Genomic DNA, 23,088 nt, shown 5'->3' with positions numbered 1-23,088 from the left:
TTTCAGACTTGAATAAGATACTAGTATCTCATTGTGAAAGCAATGGAGATATAACTATTCTAAAAGAACTAAGAAATCATGAAAGGGAAAAGCACATAAAATGAAGTATCATTTAATTCAAGATAATTTTACATAATTGATGTAACGATCTTGAAGATAGCTTCAAAATTTCTTACAAAACTGTTTATGAAGATTTTGTTAGACTAATTTGTTCAGGATAATGTGAGTGACACATTGAAAAAGATGCCTCAATTTTCTTTAGGGCATGTGGGAGATTGTAGGGAATAGTCCCCTTAAAGAAATTATACTTGAAAAATGTTTTAAATGAAATAAATAATTGAATTGAATTATTATATATATAGACTATGTCTGAGATTTTGTTGATAATATTAAGTAAATATCAGAAAATTCCAAAGTTCATCTATGTAGGTCTTAATCTCATATTGGTACGAGAGGATCGAGATTGAGATAATGAACTTAAAATAGTTTGTAGTAAAATAAAGTTGTGTAATCTTTAGATTAATTACTGCTAGTACGGTTCATAATATTATGAATACAAATGACCTAGATTCGGGTAACTAGTGTAGTAGGACACATTAGTGAAGGTACTTTATATATAGTGATACATAGAACTGGACCAAATGTGATTTGTTATACTTGTTTAAACACCGTTTTGTCGTATTAATCAAACACATCAAATAACGATGATCATATACACGATGATCATAATCCCGAGGTTGCTATGAACTCCTATATATGTCATATGATCCTTTGATTCATGCATTAAGGTTTGTCAGAATGATCAGGCTAAGAGAAATTGTTTTTGGGACTCAATGATATATATATGGCTGGGGACATAGTTTATTTAATATGGAATCTATATCTTCGTATAGACTGAATAATGGTTCCCTATTGGGTTGACTTTTGGAACTGAAAATGTTATAAGCGCTCACGTCGCAAACTTGTTGTGACACAACCTTCACTAGTAAAGTCAATGGTACACTAGGAACTAGATATAGTTAAAAGGGTAAAACATTAATTTTATTCCCTTTTAATTATGAACCATTAATAGAATATTAATGTTGTATGTAATGATTATTTCAATGAACAATTTATTCCTTAATAAAGTACTCTGTAAATATATGTCTATAATTATCAAGAGTTCAATCTCATATTTATAGTGGAGTAATCATGCGATTTATAAATATGATTTTTTAATGAAAGATCTTTGATTAACAATATAATATTTATTGGTGCTTGATATTATAGGTTCATAGGTCCCCATGGTGGCTCTATCAACACCATATCAAGGTAAGAGTTGATGCAAGGGTAAAACTGTAATTTTAGAAATTTGAGAAGAATTTTATTCTTCAAGTCAAATATTCAATTATATAATAATTGATGTTAAATAATTAATTTGGAATTAATTATTGAATTTCAAAAATATATTTATTTAAATATAGAATTGTCGAAATATATATTATAATAATAAATTAATTAAAATTTTGAAATTAATTGTTTTATTTGAGTTGGAGAAAATAAAAATGGTAAGTCCAAATAGTTTTGATTCATTGATTTTTAAAAGATGATGATAATGATAATAATTATTTGAATTTAAAATTTAAATTTTGAATTATGGTTGTGTTCTTTTCCTTAAAAAGATAATATCATATTTTGTAGGAATGGTTTATTTAATTAAATAAATAAATAAAAGAAAATAGGAAAAATACAATATTCCCTAAAAGGGAATAGTGCTACACGCATGACACAATCAAGGGACTGTGCCATGCATGTATATGATACTGGTAAATTATTAGTATTGTTTTTATTTTATTTATTTATTTAATTAATTAAAAATTTGAAAATAGATTTTTTTTTCAAATTTGGTAAATTAGGTATTACCTAAATCAATTTCTATCATTATTATTATTATGAATAATAATGTAATATATAATCTATATATATATATATTATGTGATAACAAGAGAAAAATGATGGATATTCTGAAGAGTTTCAGAGAAGTGTCAAACAAGAAATTCTCATCTTCTTCTCTTATTATTCCAACATTTCTCAAGCCATAATCCAAGTACTCATGTGTTGAGACAAACTTGTGATTTCTAAATTACAAACACATATTTTCTATGTGCCCACCCACATCTTGAGGCGTAGAGAACACTCAGGAAGATCGAGGTCTGAGTACTCAAAAAGACTTGTTTATACAAGTCTTCAAGGACAAAAAGACTGAAGGACACTTGATAGGCTTCAAGAGGTAAATATTTATGTCCTTGAATATTTGTATACATGTGCATATAATATATAAGTATGTGCATATATATATGTTTCATGATTAATGATATTGCATATTAATGGTTCCTGTATGTATTCTTGAACATATAAACTATTTATATGAGAGGTGGAAAAAATTTTGTTGTTAACAAACTGGGCCCACCATGCCATTTCATTGTGCACTCTGATTGTTTCTCCAACATGATTTTATTATGAGCTATGACTATGACCTAAGATTAAGACCTCTTATGACCTATGGTTAAGATCTTGATTATGTTTATGTTTTAATGTATTATGAACTTTTGTATGATTTATGATATGTCTGTTATGATTACTTGTTATATGACTTTTGTTTGTATTTTTCTTATTGGGCTTAGAAGCTCGTTCCTTATTATGTTGTTGTGCAGACAATTGAGGATAGAAAGGCCGGTGGCGAGTGGGATCTAAGAGCTTAGTGATGTATTCGTGGGGACCATATAGCCGATGAATGATCTAGCGGGCCTATTTATTAAAGCATTTTCTTTTTAAATTTTATTTTTATATCTTAATGTTGCTCATTTTATATTGTTACAAACCTTATTTTATTTTGGTAAAGGCACGAGATCCATTTACTTATTATGATTTTCTTAAATGATGGAGCAATATTTATGTTTAGGATTCAACGTTGTGTTCTCGATAATGTTATGAGAAATTAGGGTGTTACAAGTTGTAACAGAGTCACGACTATATTGGTCCTAAATGTTTTCTTGAAAGACACACGACAGATACAAATGTCCAACTCGCTACCTAGTAAGTATACTCATTTTCGAAATATGTTTGTAATGTTTCTCTTGTATTATTTATTCTCATAATTTAGTACAATGGACCCAAGTGTTGTTAGAAAAGTTAAAGCGATAAGAAGAATAATCGACCTTGATGGTGAGACTGAGTTCGAAAGGGTGTTTCTTATAATTAACTGAATTTACAAGGAGATAGGAAAGATTATTGGTAGTCATACAACCTTGTTAAAATCACATGAGAAGTTCATAGTTCTCATGCACTCAGCCAAATTGCCGCTAGCAGAACCGAGTTTAAAGATAGCATGGAACAAAGTTTTATTTGATCATGATGTACCTGTTGAAGATAAGTACGACATATTTATGAATAGATTTGCACAAAATTTAGAATATTCAAAGATGTCATATTACCAAATGGAGAAATAGGAGAAAAGGTTCAACAATTAGCAGACAACCTTAGGGAAGGATTTCTTAGTAATGTTCCTTTCACTTCAAGATTTATCTACACCCAAGATGATTATGAGGACTTCACTCAGGACATGCTAGATGTGGAAGATTAGATGAATATAAGAATACATCGTTAAGTTTTATTTTATGTTATTTTTAGAAAATTTTCACTAGTTTGTAAATAATTTTTTTATCTTAATAAAGTATCTTATTTTCTTTTATTTTCATTTTTTTAGTAAATGTTAAGAAATTTGGATTCAATTGAAAGTGGAAAGTTTAAATTCCTCTCTTATGGGTTAGCCTAATCGTGAAGGCCCATTTGCTTTAAATTATTAGATTACACCTAATTAAAATGAATAACAATTAATAAAGCAATGGTTCAAATTCTTGTTTTTTTGGGTTCAAATGGAAGTTAGGGGGGCTTAGTAGTGGGTACGATATATTGAACCCAACCCTCCTACATGGAAGATTCATTTGTTAAGACCCATTTACCCGAGTTGAACTTAATTGTAATAGGGTAGCTTTTTGTAGATGGATGGACCTAATAAATAGTAGTACAATAGGCTAAGTTATAACTTCTCCTTGTTTTGTTTGTCTTAGGTCTTATAATTTTCTCCTTTGGGGAAACAGAAAAGAAATATGGAGTAGGAACCAAGAAGATCCGAAGGAATAAATGGCCAAGAAAGAGGACAAGGAAGAGGTCGAGGAATGGGAAGAGGGCGATGAAGAAGAGTAAGAATTTCCAAACATGCCACCAGGCCCGGGAGTGCTAGAAACACCCAATGTAGCGGAAGAACTAGTAGCTGCTGCTGCTAAAAAAAACTTGGAAAGAGAGAAAACCTGTCTTTTGGGCAGAGCTAAGGATGAAAGAAGAAGAGTTACAAATAAACCAGTGATAGCAACAACAAGTGGTGCAACAAGACATTCCCTTAGCACAATTACTACAGTTGGCAGAGCCTCGTTACGAGGAAATATATGAACGCTTCAGAAAGCAGCAACAATTGAACTTAGATAGCAGGTCAGACCTAATAGAAGTAGAAGAATGGTTTCGCTCGGTATAATCTATCTTAGAGCATATGAGATTGGAGAATGAAGACTAAGTCTCGTGCACCTCGAGTTTACTCAAGAAAGACTCCCGCATCTATTGGGATATAGTGAAGCAGACCCGAGATGTGAACGTCATGACATGGGACGAGTTTGTCTAAGTGTTCAATAAGAAGTACTACAATCCTGCGATTCTAGCCACAAGGGTGGACGAATTCATTGCACTAACTCAAGGGAATTCAACTATGACAGAATATGCTAGAAAATTTGACTAACTAGCCAAGTTTGTAGTGGACACAGTACCCACCGAGACACTAAGAATTCAAAGATTCTTAAAAGGACTGAAGCCAATGATAGCTCGAGACGTAAAGCTATTAAGAGAGTAACCATGTACGCAGAAAAATTGGAAATAGCCTTGGAAGTTGAACAATCAGAAGATAGAATCTAGTAAGAAGGTGCAAACACGAGGGACGCTAAAAAGAACAACAATGAATCTAACAACCACAAGAGGAAACATGAGTGGTGGTCAAAACCAGAAGGCTGACAAGAAAGGAAAAAATACGTCGGAAGGCAACAGAAACAAGAGGCCTTACGTAGAATATCCACAATGCCAAATCTAGAGAAAGCATACAGGAGAATGCCGATATAAGACCAAGGGTTGCTTCAATTGTGGAGAAGAGGATCATCTCAAGAAGGACTTCCCAAAATTGAGAAAACAAAAGAAGGATGAGAAACTAGTAGCAGCCAGAGTTTTCACTCTTACAAGAGGTGAGGTGGAAACTAGCAATACAGTAGTATCAGGTCAAATGACTATCTTTGAAAAACCTTGTAATGTTTTATTCAATTCAGAGATATCATATATAAACCATGCGGACTATTTAGAGATAAGTTTGTTACGAAACTACCCTCGGGGGAAATAATGCTATCTAGTAGAGGGGTGCACAACGTTATAGTTAGAATCGAAGGAAGAGAGTTACAAGTATATTTGATCGAGTTATACCTTAAGGATTATGATGTAATATTAGGCATGGACTGGTTAGCAAAATATGGATCAACATTAGACTATAAGGGCATGATACTCAACTTTCAAACAGAAGGCGGAGGAAAGTTCACCTACAAAGGAGAACTTTCTCAAACTCGCACAATGATAGTCTCAGCTCTCAAAGCTCAATGGTTAATTAGTAGCGGTTGTCAGGAATTTCTAGCTAATGTGGTGGACAAGTCACGAGAGACACAGATCAAACCAAAAGACGTACATATTGTATGTTAAATTTCTAAGGTGTTTCCAGAAGATCTATCGGGATTACCTCTAAGTAGGAAAATCGAGTTTGAAATAGAGTTGGCACCAGAGACGGCACCAACATCAAAAGCTCCCTATAGAATGACGCCTACCAAGTTAAAGGAATTAAAGATACAACTACAGGAGCTATTAGACAAGGGTTTCATCTCACCAATCTATTCGCCTTGGGGTGCACCAGTGCTTTTTCTCAAGGACGGGAGCATGAGGATGTACATTGACTATCAAGAACTAAATAAAGTGATGATCAAGAACAAATACCATTTTCCCTGAATAGACGATCTTTTTGATCAACTACAAGGATCTACGATGTTCTCAAAGATAGATTTGCGGTCATGGTAACGCCAGCTAAGAGTACGAGAAGAAGAAATCCCAAAGATGAATTTTCGGACTAGATATGGACACTACAGGGTTTTAGTAATGTCTGACAAAAGCCAAGCATGAAGAGCACCTGCGATTGACGTTGGAACGGCTAAAAAATCATCAACTATACGCTAAGTTTAAGAAATGTGAATACTAGCTGGTTAAGGTGGCATTTCTATGACACATTGTGTCTAAAAATGGTGTGGAAGTAGATCCATCAAAGATAGAAGTAGTAAGGATTGGCCTAAACCCAAGAGAGCCACTGACGTGAGGAGTTTTCAAGGCTTGGTGGGATACTATAGACAATTTGTTGAAGGGTTCTACAAAATAGCTACACCCTTAACAAATTTAACAAGGAAGTAGCAGAAGTTCACATGGACAAAGAAGTGTGAAGAAAGCTTTCAAACATTAAAGAACAAACTCATATCAGCCCCAGTTCTATGCGTCCCAAATGATAAGGGAAATTTTATAGTATATTGCGACGCGTCGAAGTAGGGACTTGGATGCATTTTGATGCAAGATGAAAAAGTGGTTGCATATGCCTCGAGACAACTAAAGGAGTATGAGCAGCAGTGGTTTTCACTCTAAAGAATTGGAGGTACTATCTGTACGGAGAAAAGTGTGAAATCTATACGAACCACAAGAGTTTAAACTACTTCTTTACGCAAAAAGAGCTCAATATGAGGCAACAGAGGTGACTGGAGCTAGTAAAGGACTATGATTGTGAGATTTTGTATCATCTAGGAAAGGCTAATGTCGTGGCAGACGCACTTAGTGGATGGAGTTATGGAAGAATATCAACAATTAAAGGGATAGCACAACACTTATAAGATGATATTAAGAAGTCTTGAATTGAGTTAATAACTGGACCACTACCATATAGAAATCGAGTGTGAATGCCAGAAAAAGGTGAATTAAGAGATAATATTATGAAAGAAGCACACACACACCGTATTCACTTCACTCGGGCTCGATCAAGATGTACAGCGATGTCAAGACAATATACTGGTTTCCATGAATGAAGAAGGAAATATCAAAATTTGTAGCAAAATACCTAACATGTCAACAAGTTAAGGCTGAACCTCAGAGACCCACTGGAACATTGCAACCGTTAGAGATTCCCGAATAGAAATGGGAAGATATAGCGATGGACTTCGTGACAGGGTTACCAAGGACTACCAAGTAGCATGACTCTATGTGGGTGATTATAGACAGACTCACAAAATCTGCTCACTTCTTGCCAGTAAGAACATTTTACAACGTAGAGCTTTACGTGGCAGAGATAGTAAGACTGCATGGAGTTCCAAGGACGATAGTCTCTGATACAGGATCGATTTTTACCTCAAAGTTCTGGGAAAGTCTACAGCATGTAATGGGCACTAAGTTAAAGTTATGTATGGTATTTCACCCTGAAACTGATGGTCAGTTAGAACACACCATACAAATATTAGAAGATATGTTGAGTGCGTGTGCACTAGACTTCTCAGGATCATGGAGCGATTATCTTCCATTAATAGAATTATCTTACAACAACAATTAGCATGCGATGATAGGCATGGCACCTTATGAGATGCTATATGGACGGAAGTGTCGATCAGCACTTCATTGGGACAAGGTTGGTGAAAGACGATACTTAGGATCCGAGCCCATAAGAGAAGCAACATAAGCGGCATAAAAGATAAGACGAAGAATGATTGTCACTCAACGTCAGCAGAAGAGCTATGCCGACGCTAAGAGGCGAGGCGTTGAGTTTTCAGTAGGCGATCAAGTCTTTCTCAAAGTATCTCCAATGAAGGGGATTATGCGTTTTAGAAATAAAGGAAAGTTAAGCCCAAGGTTTATAGGTCCTTTTAAGATATTGGATAAAGTAGGGTAAGTAGCAAATCGGTTGGCCTTAGCGCCATCATTAGCAGAAACGCATAACATTTTCTATGTATTAATGTTAAGAAGGTATGTATCAGATCCATCCCATGTGCTCAATTACAAGGCTCTAGAATTGAAACAAGATTTCAGTTATGAATAACGGCTAATACGCGTTCTAGAGCGAGAAACTAAGGAGTTAAGGTCCAAAAGTATCCCTATAGTTAAAATCTAGTGAAGGAATAACACCGAAAGAGATGCAACAAGGGAGTTGGAGGAAGAAAAGAGGGAACAGTATCTCGAGGTATCTGGTAAGTAAAATTTTGAGGACGAAATTTCTTTAAAGGGGGAAGATTGTAATAACCAATATTATTATTTTCTTATAAGATCCTTAAATATGACCATAGGTTAGTTTTTATTATAGTTTATAGTTTAATTTGAGTAGTGGAAATTAAAAAGATTGATTTAAGTTTAAATTATTTATTTTAAGATATGATCTTATGACTTAGAAATAAATATAATTTAGATAAATTATAATTATTATAGCTATTAATTTATTGGATTTTTATCATATGATTAAATTAGAATATAATTTTGAGGTTTTATTAAAGAAAAATGTACACATGTTTAATGGAAGCTTAAAAACTATACATGTGGCATAAATAAGTTATAAATTATTTAAAGTTAGCTAGTATGGCTGAAATTCCCTATAACTTTAATAGGTGGTTTTTTTATAAATTATTTAAATTAAGTAGTAGAGTTAAATTGAAGAACCAAGTGGAGACTTAGTTAGTTATAGGCATGTAACACATAAGTGGGAAGGTTTTTTTTTTACTCAATTTGGATTTTACGCTGGAATTAAGTGACTATGTGTCAATGAAGGCTTACTAAGTGGAGACTAGAAAGATATGGTTATGGGGGTCAAAAACTATGGAGAGAATCTAGTGGCTAGTTGAAGCTTGTAGACACAATTTGAATTAAAAAAAGGCTTAGGTGTATGCGTGGGAGACTAAGGAGGAAACAAATGTAGACTTTGACTTTATTTTGTTACATAAGAGGCTATGTGGCATTAAGAGAGGAGTTGTAGCACATGACTAGGAGAAGGAAAGGGGCTGGCTGTTACTACCAAGGGGGAGGGGGATTTAAATTTTAAAAGCTTGTTGAAGGATAGTGGAGAAAATTAAGGAAGGGAGTTGAGACCTAGAGCCTATAAATAGAGCATTATAGTTCTTCATTTTTCACACATTCTCGGCCTCCAAGAATCCTCTCCATTTTCGAAAATCCATAGCTCCCCAAAGCTCTCATATTTTTTCCCCATAAACACACCATAGTCGAACCACTATAGTCTTAATAGTGCGCGGGAATTCATTTCTTCTTCTATTTCTCTATTAAGCCTCAAATACTATTGTCCTTATAAACCCTATAGCCAAAACACTAAACCCTATCAAGACAATAAATAGTCAAAATCTACTCAAAGTATTAAAGCTCTTTGTTTTGTTGTTGGAGATAGGCATTAGAGTGAAGCCTCGAGATTTCATCTTTTGGTTCTAGGGTGAAGGTAAGACTTTATGAGGTTTAGAATCTTGGAAGTATAGTTTTATTGTAAGTCTCTAATCTTAAATTTTTATGTCATTTATAAAGGTTTTGGGTGATTCTCTATAGCAAAAGCAATCTGTTTTGTTCTCTTTTTCCACCCTCAAGGTAAGGAAAATTAGATAGTTTAGTTTGTGCCCTAGTTTGTGTATGACTCTAACATTTCAGGTACAAAAAGATGATAAGTGTGGCTAGACCTAAGGTGTTCAGAATTGTATGACAGACCTAAGTTGATGTCCGATAGGCTCGGTTGCCAAAATTGTATGACAGACTTATGTCCAGGGCTTAATTTCCACCCCTGTATAAGCATTTATCTTTTTCTTATAACTGTCTTGTTATTATGACCTATGATTATTATCTACTATGACCTATGATTAGTATTGTGACCTATGACTAATGACTATGGCTTACGATTAGGACATCTTATGACCTATGGTTAAGATTTAGATTATGTTTATGTTTTAAGGTATTTTGAACTGTTGTATGATTTATGATATGTCTGATATGATTAAATGTTATATGACTTTTGTTTGTATTTTCCTTTTTGAGCTCAGAAGCTCACTCCTTATTATGTTGTTGTGCAGACAACTGAGGATAGAATGGTCGATGGCGAGTGAGACCTATTATCCCCGTTTCTCCCCAAGTGTATGGATCCACATTCTGAGTTTATGGGCCGCCTTGTAGGGACTTAAATCCCAAATCAGGCCCGGTAGACGAAGGCAGAATGAACATTGGCGGCCCAAGTCTCGGCAAAGCCCAAAGGTACTCCCGAAATAGAAGCCAGTACCATCACCTTGGCATGTTGCATACTCCCAGGACCGCGTCCTTCGGTGCCTCCTGGGATGCAGTGACAAGGTTGTGGCTCCCAAGTCTGAGATTAGACTGGGATGGCTGTGGATGAACCCGAGTCCTGGTAAATGAACTAGAACCCTGGTAAATGGACTTGGACCTGGTGGACGGGTTCGGCGTGATAAAGTATCCCCGATATTGACATCATCCCAAGAAGTGTGGAGCTATGTCCCCATAGTTAACCTGCAGAAGAGGTTACATCGGGAATGTATACCATTGGTTCAGAACTCTACTGCCACTACTCTGATAGATCCTATGCCCCGAATCTCCCTCGAAGCCCATGAAACCCAGACTGGAGTAGCATTTTGTCGTGAGTTTTATAGTGTGGTTATGCTTAGGCTGGCCCAATGGGCCTTGGTTAATGTACTTTATATATTTCAATCCTTTGTATTAAGCCTCCATAACCGACCAAATAATATTTACACCCTTATTGGGCCCGGATTAGTCCGGCCCAAGCCCAATGCACTCACTTGCCTATAAATATGAACAGTGGTGCACTGGAGAAAAGGATCAAATTCTCTTCGAAGAAGCATACATTCTTCTCAAATTCAGAGAGTTCATTACTTAAGCTCTGAAAAGCTATAATACAATTGACTCGTTGACTAAGGCTCTTTAACGCCCCAACCACGTAAAAACTCCATGTGCAATAATCTTTATTTACTACTTTCTAAGCTATCTTATCTTTGATAATTCTAGTTTCCGAAAAACGCGGTAAACATTTTGGTGCTTTCATTAAGAGCTGAAGAAAGCTTGAGTTGATCTCAAATACCTGCAACAATGGTGAATGCAAGACACACCACTTTCGACCCTACTAACCAAGAACAAGGAAATGGAGAGCCACTGCCAAGTCAACCTCTTCCTCTGAACCAACCTGAGGACGCACCTTATCAGATGCCCTAGCCTGACGAGTCACAGAACTATGAAGGTGGGGCAAATTATGAGGAAGATTACTACGAGGAAGAGGAGGGAAATGAGGGGGAATATCATGATCTCGAAGCTGAGGATCCAGCAATCCCAGAAGAAGTGCACCCCGACCAGGAGGACCCAGACGTGACAAAACTAAGACAACAAGTACAGGAACAAGAGGCCAGGATTGCTGAACAAAAAGAAGCCACTTGACGGATGCAAGAATCCCTCCTGGCCCTGCAAGCTTTCATTGCCGCCCAAGGGTTGGCGGCCAGTCCTCCAGTTGTGCCACCTCCAGGAACGCAGCCGCCTGCTCCATAGGCTAGGAATAACATGCCCGAAGATGCGAGGCCGATTCCTCCCCCGGGACAAGATCCCAAACAGAGCCCGACTAACCCGGCTGAAGAGAAAGGGAAGGCCAAAGAAGCCAACCCCGAGGGAAAAGCAAACCCCTAGAGGAAAACTCCTCCCATCCAGAAAATAGGGGTCAACCCCCGGCCGCACCCTAGGAGAGAGAAGGTGCGTCCCTTCCCAGGACAGGATCACCCGATTAATCCACAAGGGATGCGCCTGCAGGGTACCAGGCCTCGGGCTGCCCCTAGGCAGACTGAACGGGAATAACTTTTCTGCCTAAGCACCTCCATGAATAAAGATCACTGAGGACACTAACATGATGATGAGCGAAATTCCCTTAGCTCAGGGGACGACACGTTCCGGGTGGACCTGCGCGATGGGCTGAACACTCGAAATTTGCGATCCTGCAAGGAAAAGATCTGCCCTCGAGGAGGCGATTGGAGAAATAATCTCAATGATAGAAGGAATGAGAGGGTTCCCCTAGATGATGGTACGGCCAGATAGTTCATGGAACAACTGGCCGCCTTAAGAAAGGTCACATATCGTGTGGTCCGCAAGCAGGAGGGAGGTGATCCCGACTCTGAAGAAGAGGAAAATGAGCCCTGCGCCAAACACATCCTGGATGTGGTGCTCCCCAAAGGGTTCAAAATATCGAATCTACCCACCTACACTAGGAACACCAACCCTAGAGACCACCTATTGCGCTACAATTGATTAATGACCGTAGCCCACGTCTGTGACAACGACAAGTGCCTATGCTTTTCGATTTCTTTAGATGGACCTGCAGAGGAATGGTGAAAGAGGCTCAAGATAGGATCCATCCAATCCTGTTCTAGACTGCAGTCGGCGTTCCGCAAACAATTTGTGGCCGCCATGAGGATGGATATGCAAATCAGTTCCCTCACCAACATTAAGCAGTTCCCCACGGAGACTTTGAGGGCCTATATCCAACATTTCACAGAGGAAGCCTAAAAAACAAAGGTGGCAGCGCTTGGTGGCACTACAATCTGGGATCCAAGCTGGGTATCCCCTCTGGGATGACATGCAGCGCAGTAAGGCGGCCACCCTTGAAGAATTCATAAGAAGGGCACAAGGCTTTATCAACTGGGAAAAGGCCCGAATTCAGGCATTCGGATGGCAGCCGGATCCTCAGCCAAGTGCCCAAACCTTTCTGGGGTATGGGATGCAGTATCATGTCTCCCCTCTGGGATGACATGCAGCGCGGTAAGGCGGCCACCCTTGAAGAATTCATAAGAAGGGCACAAGGCTTTATCAACTGGGAAAAGGCCCGAATTCAGGCATTCGGATGGCAGCCGGATCCTCAGCCAAGTGCCCAAACCTTTCTGGGGTACGGGATGCAGTATCAGGCTCCGTAGTACCTAACTCCCCCAATAGCGCTAGGATCGGCATGTACGCCTGGAATGACTTTTGCCGCACCTACAGTCTACGGTCCTGCATCTTCTAGATACGCCCCGGTCCAGACTACCCCCTTGCCTGGGTATGGGGTGGTGCCAGTCGGATACAGTGCTGCTCCTGGCAGGGCCCAACCATCCCAGATGGGGGGGGGGGGTGAGGCAAGTGTGAACCCCTCCCGGGGAAAGAGATCCGGGAAAGGAGAAAACCGGTCTGAGCCCTCTAAGAAGGGCTACAAGGCCCAATATTCATAATACACCAATTTAGTGGATAACAGGGAAAATACATACCTGATGACAGAAAGGACGGTTCATTACCAGAAGCCTGCCCCCATGTTCAAAGGGGGAAAGAATCCAAGGGATACCAACAAAATGTGCGCGTACCATAAGGAGGTGGGCCACACAGCCGAAGAGTGTCGGCAACTGAAGGACGAAATCGAGAATTTGATCAAGCTGGGACATCTCCACCAGTGGGCCAGGATGCCTGTGGGCATTCTGGGACTGCCAGTAGTCCCTGGACAATCCACGATCCCAGGTGCACCTGGAGCATACCCACCTCCCCAGGGAGGATACGTGACGGGCTCGGGAGCACAGGTCCCTCAGGGGGCCCCCACTATGCAGGCGCCCAGACTTGGAATGCCCTACCCTTCCGGGACCGCGCCCCCGCGAGTAGATGGTCACGTAGCTACCATCTCGGGCAGGCCCCATCAGGGAGGACCATCTCTGAATGATCAAAAGTGCTACATCATCGAGCTTGACCACGACCAAGAGGTATGCACCTTTGTCCAAGCACCAGCTCAATGCCTGAAGTTGATGAACCTCCCCATCACCTTCACAGAAGACGACGCCCGCAACGTCCATTTCCCGCATCATGATCCTCTGGTCATTGATGCCGAAATAGCTAACAAGATCGTGTCACGAGTATTGGTGGACGACGAAAGCTCCGTCAACATTTTGTTCAAGCCAGCCTTCGTTGCGATTGGCTTGACTGAGATAGATATGGCCTCATGCCCAACCCAGATCTACGGGTTCAATGGAGATTTGATACTCCCGATGGGAAAAATCCAGTTGCCCGTCACACTGGGGAACGAGATTCAAGGCTTGTTCAAATCTTGTACATTCGTAATGGCTGATTTCCCCACCGCATACAACATCATCTTCGGTCGGCCCGCACTGGTCGACTTCGGGGCTATCACTTCCATCCGCCACCTCTGGATGATGTTCCCCCTGTGACAACAGAGGAGTAGGAACAGTTCGGGAGACCAGAAGAGCGCTCGAAAGTGTTACCACATATCTGCCCAACCCATTTATATGGTCCGCGAAGAACCTCTTGAGGAGGAAAACGTCGATCCCGTCCCGCCTCCTCCCCCGGCGAGACGGATGGTCCGGGAAGAAGACGAGCTGGATCCGCGAATAGGTAAGGATCGCGCATTGGAGCCCATGGAGGAAAATTAAGAGGTGTGCATCAGCGACACCGACCCGACCAAGGTAATCAAAGTCGGGAAGAACCTGAATGTAGAGGTCTGGGCCGCCATCATCACCCGAGTGAAAGAGAACCAAGATGTCATGGCCTGGTCTCATTCGAATATGACTGGGAACGACTACAATATCATCTGCCACACCTTGAATATCGACAAGGATGCGACCTCGGTCCGGCAGAAACAGAGATCCCTAAGGACGGAAAGGGTGGAAGCTCTCAAACTGGAAGTTTAAAAGTTATACTCGATCAACTTCATTCGAGAAGCGTTGTATCCCGTGTGGCTAGCCAATCCAGTGCTGGTGCCTAAATCGAATGGGACTTGGAGAACATGCATCGACTTCACAGATCTCAACAAAGCTTACCCTAAAGATTGTTTCCCCCTTCCCCGGATCGACCAGATGGTGGACGCAACATCTGGCTATGAGATCTTAAACTTCATGGATGCTTACTTAGGCTACAACTAGATCTCTATGCATGTAGCGGAATAAGAACATACCAGCTTCCAAACCAACAAGGGGGTGTACTGCTACATCGTCATGCCCTTCGGACTCAAAAATGTCTGAGCCACATATCAGCGGCTCATCAACAGAATGTTCCAAGCCCAGCTAGGAAAGAACATGGAGGTCTACATCGACGAAATGTTGGTCAAGTCCAAGACCTCCAGAGGACACGCTGATGATTTTGCCGAAGCCTTCGCAATCATTTGAAGGTATGGGATGAAGTTGAATCCCAAAAATTCACCTTTGGCATGGCATCCGGAAAGTTCCTGGGGTTCATAGTAAGCTACCAAGGAATAGAGGCCAACCCGGACAAAATCAAAGCACTGATTGACATGTCCTTGCCACGGAAGCACAAAGATGTTCAGAGTCTGACAGGGCGGATAACCGCTTTAAGACGTTTTGTCTCAAAGGCCACGGACAAGTGCATCACATTCTTCAACGTCCTTCGAGGAAGCCAAAGGTTCGAATGGTCGGCTAAATGTGAAGAGGCTTTCCAAAGACTAAAATAACATATGGCCCGATAACCAATATTAGCAAAATTGGTGGAGGGAGAACTGTTGTACCTCTATTTGGCCGTGACCGAACACGCCATCAGTGCTGCACTAGTATGGGAAGAATGGAAGGCCCAACTCCCAGCCTATTACGTAAGAAAAAGGTTATTAAGTTCAGAATCACGATACCCACTAATTGAAAAGTTTACATTTTTCCTACTAATCGCATCGCGGAAGCTTAGGCCTTATTTTCAGGCCCATGCGATAAGAGTACTGACCAACCATCCCCTGCGACAACTGTTGCAAAAACCCGAATCATCGGGAAGGCTCTTGAAGTGGGCCATGGAATTGAGTTAGTTCAAAATTGCGTATATCCCTAGAATATCAATCAAGGGGCAGGCCCTGGCCGACTTCATCGTGGAATGCTCCAGGATCACTGAAGAGGATGATCCCGCCGATCCCACGGGACCCTTGTGGAAGGTTTTCGTAGATGGAGCCTCGAATGAAAATGGAGCAGGAGCAGGAGCCGAAATCATCCTAGTGTCATCATAGGGACACTAGTTACAAAGCGCTCTACAATTCTAGTTCAAGGCTTCGAACAACGAGGTTGAGCACGAGGCCATGTTGGTCGGACTACGCCTGGCCCGGGAAATAGGGGCCACAAACCTAGAGATCTATAGCGACTCCCAATTGGTTGTCAAACAAATCTCAGGAGAATACCAAACAATAGGGGGAAATATGACAGCTTATGTGACATGGATGCGAGAGATACTTCAATCTTTCAAGAAGTACTCCATCTAGCAGATCCCCATGGAACAAAACGTGTTTGCAGACATGTTGGAAAAACTGGCCACGGATGCTGACGCAAAACTCTTCGGGCTTTTCCTAATCAACCATCTCCCCGCACCAAGTACTCAAGCCCCCATGATCAACACGATAAACTACTCCACGTCCTGGATGGGACCCATCATCCAATACCTAACAACCGAGGGGTTGCCCACAGACAGGGCAGCAGCCAGGAAGCTTCAATACCAGGCCCCTAGATACATCATGATGGAAGGAAAACTCTATCGCCGAGGGTTATCCATGCCATACCTCTGATGCGTATCCGGGACCGAAATGAGTGCAATCATGCACGAGGTGCAGGAAGGTTTATGCGAAGATTATATAGCTGGACTCAGCTTCTCCAAGAAAATCCTGCGACAAGGATATTTCTGGCCAACCATGAAGAAATACTGTTTTGATTACATCCGCAAGTGCGAACAATTCCAAAGGTACATGAAGATCCCACGAGCCCCTCCAACGGAAATAACTCTAATGACGAGTCCCTGGCCCTTTGCGGTATGGGGCATCGGCCTAGTACGATCGCTCCCGACAAGAAAAGGTGGTGTGAAGTATGCTATCGTGGCCGTCGACTACTATATCAAGTGGGTCGAAGCGGAACCCATGAATACCATCACCTCAAGAAAGGCCCTGGATTTCGTCATCAACAACATCGTGTGCCGGTACGGGCTCCCCTACAAGATCGTGTCTGACAACGAGAAGCAATTTGACAGCATCCACTTCACTGACTTCTGTGAAAGTCATGGCATCGTTAAAAGCTTCTCTGCGGTCACCAGACCTCAAGCAAATGGGCAAACATAGGTCGTCAGCAAGATCTTGAAGGGAACATTGAAGAAAAAGCTTCAAGCCTGCAAAAGAAAATGGCCAGAGGAGTTGCTCCGCGTACTGTGGGCGTATCGAACCACCGAACGAACGTCTACCAGACACACTCCTTACTCCATGGTATACGGATGAGAAGTCGCCATCTCGGTGGAAACAGCTGTCCCATCCCACAGGAGGGACACGTATAATCCCGCTCAGAACCACGCCTTACTCTAGGAGTCTTTAGACCTTATTGAAGAGATCCTGGAAGAATCCCATGTTCAGTTGAAGATGTATCAAGGCAAGATCGCTCGACATTTTAACTCAAAAATAAAGAGCCGAAGGTTTGAAACTAGCGATCTAGTCCTAAGGAGAGTCTTCCCTGCAACCCAAGCTCCAGGAGTGGGGGTTCTGGGCCCAAACTGGGAAGGACCATACGAAATCCAACACGAAGTATGTCCCAAGGGCCTGGAACGCAGAACATCTCCGTAAGTACTATCAGTAGTCAAGAGAGCATGTTTCGGCTTTTAATTTTCCTTGTAAACAATGTACACCCCAGAGCAATCTCTTGAATAATAAAAAATGATGTGTACAAAACATCATAAAGAAATATAGTGAAACAATGAAAGTTCTCGTCTGTCTCCATAAACAAGTGACCCAAGACCAGTCTTCGCTCACTTGGGGGGGGGGGGGGGGGTATATCCATTCATACGAACACGTCCTGGAACAAAAACAAAACAGGGAGCTAAATGATCTTAGTTTGGACCGAATAAATGGATGGCAAAGGAAACCCAACTTCTAATGAAAGGATGCATAGCTAACACCTAGTCCCAACTCGGATTGACAAGGTCTAGGGGGTACAAACTCGAAAGGATACAAGGCTAACGCCTAGTCCCAACCCGAACTGAAAAGGTCTGGGGAGTACAAACCCGAAAGGACGCAAGGTTAACGCCTAGTCCCAAACCAGAACAACAGGTTTCGGGAAGTATAAACGAGTCATAACGAAAGGACGCAAGGCCAGCGCCTAGTCCCAACCCGGATCGATGCGATCCGGGGGGTACGAACTGGATGGGATGCAAGGCACAAAAACCAGTCCCATCATTAACACGAAATGGTTCGGAAGGTTCATACCTGGATGGAACAAAAGGCACAAAGCCAAGTCCCATCCTAGACTTGAGTGGTCAATTAGTCCCTGATGGCCCAAGTCATTGGAACCTGAACACCAAAATCAGGACAGACAAACTTGGCAGCAATTGCTAACTCCCTAGTGACCCAGGTCATTGGAACCTGGGTAGTATGATTAAAGCAAGTTAAAAGAAAAAATATTTAATTAAAAGCTAGTCCTACAATGGTCCCGACCGTTGGAACCAGGACCGGATGCTCGACTCTTTCATACAACGGGAAAGCTTTTGCCAAAGGAAAATCAAATATATATATATATAAATATAAGTTGTCTTGGACGCACCCATGCCCATTAAAGCGTTGCAAAAAGAAATAAAAAAAAAAAGGAGCAAGAACAACACAAATCAAAAGACCCGGGCTTAGGCCTCCCCATGTCCTGATGCCTCTAGGTTGGCCCCGCCTGCCTCTTCCTTATCCAAGGGTTCTACGTCAGCCTTCTCCTTGGCCTCAATCTCCGCTCTTTTCGCGGTAGGGTTGGGATAAAGCAGGAGGTTCATGTTCTTGTTCTGGAGCCTCGTCGAAGGTAGCCTCCAGCAAGGCGTCCGCTTGCTCTTTCCCTTGACGGGTCTCCCCATGCATTTTCACCTAGTTGAAGTAGATCATCTAATGCCTGGATTCGAGACTCAAGACCAGTGATCCTCTCCTGATCCTGGTTAGACTGGGCTTCTGCCGTCTCTAGGAGAGCCTTAACACAGAGAAGCTCCACCTCCAAACTAGCCACCAGCTTTCTATGCTCGGCTTCTCTCCGAGACGATGTCTCTTCAAGTTGGAACTGGGTCCGAGCAACCTCTTCGCAGTCCGCTTTGTCCTAAGCCACCTCCTTTGCCAGGGCTTCTTTAGCGGCTTCCCACTGGTTCATGACCGCCTCTAGCTCCAGCTGGCCCGTCTCCAGTTTCATCGCCATCTCGGCCACCAAGTCGGCATTTCGATGGGCCAGTAAAGCGTCCTGGAATAAATCGAAGTTAGAAAAATTTGTAGAACTAAAAATATGAAAAGCAAAAGGAGATGTAAACGGATAACTTAAAGTGGTGGCCTAATGACAGATAGCCTGGGAGATGAATAACGCGTCCTACTTGGCTATGGTGGCGTACCGTTTCAGCTGGAGGTTGGACATAGTAGCCCCAACCTGCTCAAGCAAGTATGCGGCGAATGGAGCCGTGTCCTGCCCCAGTTTGGGACGAAACCCAGTCTTAGCAACAAGCCGGTCCACGATCGGCTGGGGAACGCTGAAGGCTGCCGGACGCTCAGAGAACTCGACCTTGTGATGAATCGTCAGGGCCTGGTAGACCTCCTTCCTCTTCCCCCGACAATTCTCTCATGTCCAGGACACCATTTTTGACTGCTCCTCCCGCAAGATCATCTCTCCCTCTTCAAGTAGAGCCGGATTAATGGGAAGTACAGGCGCTTCCGGAAGTTCCCGGGTGGAAAATTGACTTTCCCCGGAAGAATCCTCGGCCAAGGAAGAGTCTTTGGTTTTGGCCCTCTTTGCCCCTTTCGCAGACTCACCCGCAGTCGAGTCAGTGGCTCTCTTCTCGGATCCCCGATTCGTCAGAGGGTCCTACTCCAAATCGATTACCAGAGGTCGGGCGGGGAGAGGTGGCACGGTTTCAGTGTGGAATGTCAAAGTGGGGAGCGCAATTGGGGCCTCCCTAACCAGTTTCGGCTCCGGCACCTAACCCTCGAGAATCGCATCCAGCACCTTCGGCTTAGGCACGCATTTGGAGCTTTCTTTGCTGAAGCCATGGCCTTGGCAGCCCGGGCCTCAATGGCTTGCTTCATCTTCTCCACCGGGTTAGACATGTCGGATTCTTCTAAAATGGATAAACAGGAAGAGAATTAGCAAAACATACGAGTCAGGATAAGTGAAAGTAAAAACTAAGCTAAAAGTCCTTCGGGACGAACCCTTATCTAGAACTCGGACTCAGTTCAATTCTCCTAAAGTGAAGGAATGAACTTGGTCTCCCATGTCATCCAGGTCCAGGAAGTTCCTATAATGCCCCGAATTCTCCGATGTGGTTTAATGGCGGGATTAGTAGGTTAGGAGGGCCATACTTGCTTAATTATTCCATTAAATGATAATATGCATGTATATGTGAATTATATTATAATATGATGTTAAATGCATGCATGTGGGTCCACATTTTAATTACAGGGGTGTGATGGTAATTTGGCCCGTTGAGGGTATAATTGTATATTTGTATGCATGTCGGTGATATATTGTTGAGACCACATTATAATGTGGGTTTGTTCGAGCTATTCGGCATGAGACGATCTTGGATTATTGATTATCGGTCTAGTCATTACAGGTTTAAGTTCGGGGCTCGGGATGAGTCTCAGGGTGATTTTAATGATTAGAACGTTACCGGGAATTAAAGGGGTAACGGAATATAAATTGTTGGTGCTTGAGATTATCGAGAATAGTGGGAATTGGAGAGCATTAATTATGATTAACGAGATAGGAGGAAAATACCAATTTTTCCCTTGGGAGCCTTTATAAACTTTAAATTGACCTAGGGGTATAATGGTAATTTCACCCGTAGGATAGATATAACCATTTTTTGCTGTGAAAGAAAAGAAGAAAACAAAGTATACTTGAAGCTTCTCCCGTACCTATCTTCCCTTCAGTTTTCTTTGTGATTTTTGAGCTATTCTTGAGGATTCAAGCTTGGGAAGTAAGCCTTGGGAGTTTGGGAGAGTGTTCCACCCTTGAAGAGCATCACAAGCTGAGCTTTGGGTAAGTTTCTAGCCATTGAAATCCCTAGTTTTCCCTGTTTTAGTTCTGTTTTACAGCTGAGATTTCTAGGTTGAATACTTGGTTTTGTTGGGAGTTTTGGCTAAGGTTCCTATGGTTGTGGTGTTTAGGGTATGTTAGGATGGTTTTTGGGTTCATTTGGCATCAAAAATGGGACTTGGAAGCATTGGAAACAGGTTAGAATCGAAGGAGATGAAGAAGGAGGTTTCAGGGGGCATCAGGTCTAGAGGTAGCGCTATAGTGCCCACCCTAGGGCGCTATAGCTCTACACATGGGTCTTTTGGGCATGTTGGGGGTTCTGAGAATAGCACTGGGTGCTAGGGATCAGCACTGTAGCGCTACTCTGTTCCTTCAAAGTCCTGTTTTGGGTGTTTTTAAGGGTTTTTGACTTTGGGTTTCAATCCTTAAGGCCCGGGATCGAATCTACTCACCGTGTGGGCATGTTTCGAGGTCCCGAGAGTGGTGCTTAGGTTAAGACCCTATCCATGTTGATTTTCATTAATGGAGGTTATAATTGGTTGTGATTAGGTAACCGCTAAGGAACCAAAAGATCGATCGTTCTCAGGAGTCGTTCTTATAATATTTCTCGCTCGAATCTAAGGAAAGAGAACTGCACCCCGTGTATATGACATGTATGATAGTTGTTGAGGCATGCTGGTTGATAAATGTGGACATGGATTGCATATTAAATGCTAGTGAATATTGTTTACTTGTATATTGCACCGACTAGTCAGAGACACTGACCTAAGAGTCAGAAACGGCATAAGCGTCCTAAACGCAGGGCCGAATGAAGATTAGATCTAATCGATACCAGCATTGAATGACTCTAAGTCATTAACGCTGGACCGACCCTAAGGTTGATGAATCTTTTAAGCGCTTGGCTAGTCTAAGATTAGTTACTGAGAGCCCGGGCCTAAGGCCCAGGTGACTGTTTGTCACATGGCTAGGGAACGATGTTCCAGGGTTATGACTCTATGGTCATGAGGAAGGTTATGTTGGTGACTAGTCACCATGCACCTATCTTGTTTAAGCTAGTGAAAGGTTCACTTATCTGTAAAGCCCGGTGACCCTATCATCACATGGCTTAAGGGAGCTGCACCCACATTAGTGACTTTTGCGACTGTCACCTATCTGTTTTGGACTGATAGTCCTGAATGATTATTATGATCATTGTTGATATTATATCATGTTGTATTGTGTTTTCTTGCTGGGCCTTGGCTCACGGGTGCTATGTGGTGTAGGTAAAGGGAAAAAAAAGCTCACCCAGCCTTGAGTGGAGAGCTTAGGTGGTGATGTGTACATATGTGGTCGCTTGACCACCACAGCCAAGGAGTTCTCAGAGGAACTAGGGGTTTACCCTATTTTTGCCGCTTAGGTCGGCGGGGTTGTAAATTTGAAACAGTAGTGGCCATTTTTTATTATAAATGACTTGTAAATGTTTTTGATGAGCTCATGAGCAGTTTATGTATTTAATAAAATATATCCTTTCCTTTTTATTGGTTTTCCACCTAGCCTGTTAATAACACTTAGAGCACGTTTTAACCAAAGGACTCGGATAGCGGGTCAAATTTTCAGTTCATCGATCACCGTAACTGTTCTGAGGTAACCAGGGCATTACAGTTCCCATATTGAAGGAACCCGGACGAGTACATGAGAGTTTCCAGGTCTACAGTAATGGGGGATGAAGGTTTCATTTCTCCATCAGCCCCGAACAAGGGGCCTCAATAAACTAGTCTATCCCTAACTAAGTCCCCAAAACGGGGAGCATAAGTCAAAAGCAAAGGTGAATTACCTCACCCTGGTACACTAGCCCCGGAAGCCCCTGTGTTCGGTTGAGCCTCATCAAAAAGGG

The sequence above is a fragment of the Humulus lupulus genome, chromosome 2, assembly GCF_963169125.1.
Source record: "Humulus lupulus chromosome 2, drHumLupu1.1, whole genome shotgun sequence".
Taxonomy (NCBI): domain Eukaryota; kingdom Viridiplantae; phylum Streptophyta; class Magnoliopsida; order Rosales; family Cannabaceae; genus Humulus; species Humulus lupulus.
The sequence above is the reverse complement of the archived record's forward strand: the minus strand, read 5'-3'. Positions refer to the sequence as shown.